Genomic DNA, 5,023 nt, shown 5'->3' on the forward strand with positions numbered 1-5,023 from the left:
AATGTTGAATAACAATATGTTTATTGAAAAGAAACTTAATTTCCAAATTTTTATAAGCACTCTCTATACAACATCTCGGTTCAAAATAATCTTTTCCTTCACTGTTTGTTCAATAAAATTAACTAATTAAAGACTCACTTTCTTTTTTGAAATAATTCTCTCAACAATTCACTTGAATCTTAATTACTGTTGTTTTAGAGTTTGCTTGTTAATTTGCTTGTTAATATACTTAGCACTATTTTCATTAAATCTTTTTGCTACCAGCATGAATATTTCACTTAATCTAATTTTTAGAATTAAAGAAATAATATAATTAAAAAGAAATAAGAATGAATTTACACAAAATAAACTGATAAATAACAGTCAGTTAAATTCATTTATGCTCAAATACTAGAAAAGAAAAAATAAACTAGAAGATGAATCACATTACAGACAACTACAGCCATACGTTTACATTATGAAGGCTAATATATACATATATATATTTACGAGGTCTGCTTTGAAAGTTTTTTAATTCATTTTTTGAATCTTGATTAATAATTGTTATTAAGTTGTACCATTATTTTGAGCTATACCCATTGCATTTATATTTATTGTCCTGAAGTATTAACACGAAGTTCAGTTTTGGCATTGAAATATCTTCTCTATGGCGATTTGTTGTTTCGATTTAATTTTTTATTAGTTTCAAACCCCTAACTACTCTAACTAAAAAGGAAGCTATTTCTAAAAGAATTAAGAATTTTAAAGGCAATTAATTAGTTTTAAACTATACGAAGTTAATACTAATTTTTTTTTTCAATATGCTGTTCCTATATCAGACGCTTATAACGTCTCAGTTAATAGTTGTTGTTCTATATTTCTATGGAACAAAAAATTCATGGCTTCTTACACCTTCAACACTCAATAATTCTACTATCGAATGCAGAATGCAGCCTACATAATGGCAAAATTATTAATACTTCAAGATATATGAGCTAATTTATGAAAATATGGAACAAGAGCTGTTAACTGAAAACTTGATATGGTCTGATATATAGACAGTACATTAGTAAAATTCAAATTTAACTTTTTCAAAATCGGTGATCTCAAAAACAACAACATTTTGAGAGTTTATGAACAGCTCAATGGGGAAATTTTTCTTCTCACAGAATACATTGTTTGGAAAGTCGCCATGTTCGTTTGGAACTTGTAAGACTTTACCTTGAGTTCATTTTGGAACATGTGTCGGTTGCTTCGCTGGGATATTTTCACCATTTCATTACCATTACGATTTAAATTTCGTTGAAGTCGAGCCTTCATTTTCCAAACCATTGCATATTTAGGTTTTGAAACATAAAGTATTAAATATAATAAAAACAAATACTTATTACTTTTGAAAATAAAGTTACAAAAAACATTATATTATGTGTGTTCAATCATGATCATGAGTTATGGCCCCCGGCAGAATGTTCAATCATGAACATGAATTTATATATTTTATTATTATAGTTTATTATTATATATCCATTATCACCTAAATTTTTGAATAATGTACTAAGGAAAAATATAGGTAAATAGTAGCATTTTTGAGCATCCGTATCTAATTATCATAATTAAATATATTCGTAAAAACAATAGGAGGAAAATCCCTAGTGTTGGTACTTCAGTCCCTTTTTTAGCAAACAATAACAAAATGTAATACAGTCCATTGAAATCATATTATTTTAACCTTGATGTAAAAATTAGTCTTAAGATAATTTTGTATAAATACACAACATTGTTTTAAATAAAATCAGTAACTACAAAATACTCAACCAGTTGACGTCAATAATATAATAGTACAATGTGAATATAATAGCATGAATATTCACAATACCAACAGTAATTTGAAATTTGGTTCAAAGAATTGTAAATATTTATATGGATATATCGTTTATAAAGTAAACCTCTTCACTTCACGTGATGTATGGTAACAGTAAGTTAGTGTTCAATTGAACTTAAGTAATGAAAGTAAGAATAACAACAGCGATGATAAAACGCTAATTATTGTACAAAATAAATATAGACAATAATCAAAAGAAAAATATACGAAGGATGGATATGTATTTGAAACTATAAGTTTCTGTACAAAACATCTGATACTTTTTTTTTAGTTTGTAAAACATTTTGATTCTGTTCTTGCTGGTGTATGAATATTCTACCCTCAAATTTAAAATTTTTACTATTGTATTATTTTATGCGTCAGCCCTCGTGTTTTAACCGCCAACGTTTCTAACTAGAAACAATAATTTTTTACTTTGTATAAAGTAGATTTTAATTACTGAACTTACAAAGTAACTCCTTAGTAAGTAAAAGCAAGTGGAAAATCAATTTTACTTAATTTAAATCTAATCTTCACGTTTCACTAGAAACACCTTCAGTTTTGTTTCACTTCTACAGAAGTAAAAGGAATGGTAGAAATATTAAATAAATTTTTTTTCTGAAAAGAAAATACATGTACTTTAAAAAAATTTGTATCTTAATAAGCAAAAGCAGAATCTATGATAAATTTTGAAAACAAAAAAAAGAAAATTTTTTTAGCTTTGCTAACGTTGGCAATAAAAGCGAAATGATGAAAACTTCGAATGAAAAAGGTTCCCATGAATGAAAATGGCATATAAATGTGAAATCAGTCACTTTGTATTAAATTATCTTAATGCTATTTGTAACCTATTTACATGAGTGAGCTGCAACTAAAAGTATCTCACGAAACTAAAATCCAAGGCAAGTACCTACCAAGGTACATCGTCATTCGCAGATGAGGTAAGCTGCAAGCAGTAATAAAGTACGTAACGGCAACATCAATAAGACATAAATATATGCGCTATCTGCTCTATGAAGGTGTACGACTATAAAGTGAATGCAGATACAAGTTACAAGCCAAACACCTCGACAATTTTGAAGCCTTCGGAAAAGAAAAAGAAATTAGAGGACACCTAACTGAAGAAATAGCAAATTGCAATGGCAGCAAAGCCACTCGAAATTAAGAGTAAGAAATAAAAAGACCCAAGTGAAACAAAATAAAATGAAATAATTTTCTTGTCCTAGAAATACCATAAGACCGAAATGTTGATTTATTATAAAATATTTTGCTTCGCGATGGGCGGCTGTGGGTGTGCTCAGGAGTTTATATACTTGCATTATCTGCGCGTTTGTTTTAAGTTGTTGCAAGCTACGGTACTTGCAGCATTTGCTGCACTGCACTTCAGTACTCGTTAATCTTACTCTGTTTGTAGTGGTAAGTCATGTCGGCTGTGTTGGCTGTTGTTGTTGTTGTTGCTGTTGTTATTTGAAAATATCCAACTGCAGCTGGGTATAAAGTCAAATAGTAAATGTAATATAAACTGCAAATATATAAATGCATACATACAGATATATACGTACACATAAATATGTATATTCTTGGATGAAGACATAGATATATTTTTATAAGGGTTTGCACAAAGATAAATATCTGCCAACGTAGGTTGACCTAAATCGAGTAGGAATTTGTCTTTAAAGCTTTTTTATTTGAGTTTTGTTTTATTAAAATTATTTTGAAAATCATTATGGGACTACAAACAGTAGAGACACTTTTCCATTTATAAATTAATTTCGAAAAATAATAAAACTTATTTTGAAGTTAAGAAAATTTTTCGAAAATTTTAATTAGAAATGATAACATAACTAAAATTTATGGATCTGTGAGTACTTCAAAGAAAAGCAAATTTAAATGAAAAAAAAAAAATTTTTTTAAGAGCAGATGATAAATATAAATATGAGTTCATTTTGATAAATTATTTTTTACTATAATCAATCATGCATAAAAAACAACGGATCTATTTATAAAGAAATTTAATTTTAAAATTATATTTTTATTAATAGAATCGTATTTATCAGAGAAAGAGAGAGAGATAGAAATGGTGGCAACGTCATACCTACAGAAGCCTCGGAAATAAGTTTCAAATAATATGCCAAATTTATTTATAATTAGTTGAGAAAAAATAATTTTGACTAATCATGTAATTAATTAATATAATTATGTATTATTATAACATATAATATAATAATAATAATTAATTAATAATAATAATATAATTAATAATAAGTAAAAATAATTAAAAGGATTACATACGCCAATTTTAATGTATTATATGTACCCTAATCTGACTTTATAATAATTAATGAGTTGTTCGAAAATGTAATGTCGTTTTTCTAAATAATGGACTTAAATGTATTTTATCACAGCCAAGTTAACACTTAAGACGCATAATCATTATATAAGTAGACAGCCGATTTAGCAAAGCTTGCTTGTGAAAAAATACAAAAAAATCAAGAATTTGAAAAAATTATAAGAGTACCAAACTATTTAAAGTATAAATTTAAAATAATTTTTTTTTCACTATCGAAAAAGTAGAAACGCTGTTGAGATTAAAAAACAATTGTGCTAAGTGTATAGAAAAAATGTATTAACACATTGACACATTTCGTACCTACGAATATGTTTAACGTAAGAGGTTAGACAGTAGAAAAGATGTAGTGATTCAAAGGAACATGAAAATCAGTATATATCAAAAAATGCTAACACAACAAGTTTCAAAGTCATCGTTTTTTTTAGAATTTATACTGGACAGATTAACGATTAATTTTAAATTGTTTAGTCATCAGCTTAACAAATTGAATGATTCAGTTAAACAAAAATAACAGAATCAACCCTTAGAGATGGTGTAGTGTTCCATCAAGGTAATGAAGGACCCAACACAACTTTGGTAACTCGTCAAAAATTTTTACAGCTTGTTTGCAATAAACTGTCACATTCACCATATTATCCAGCTCTGCCACCTTCTGATTAATATTTATTTTCATTTCTTGTTTCAAATCTTGTTTTAGTTCTACTATAAGTATGAACTAGCAGGTCGTATATGGGATGCTAATGTTATGTCTTGTACCTTCCAACTTACTTAATGTGTAAAAGATATGTACTCCTCATTTTGTTGTTCCTATAATTAAATGATCTGTACGTCTC

Source organism: Teleopsis dalmanni, chromosome 2 (genome assembly GCF_002237135.1).
Source record: "Teleopsis dalmanni isolate 2A chromosome 2, ASM223713v2, whole genome shotgun sequence".
Classification (NCBI taxonomy): Eukaryota; Metazoa; Arthropoda; class Insecta; order Diptera; family Diopsidae; genus Teleopsis; species Teleopsis dalmanni.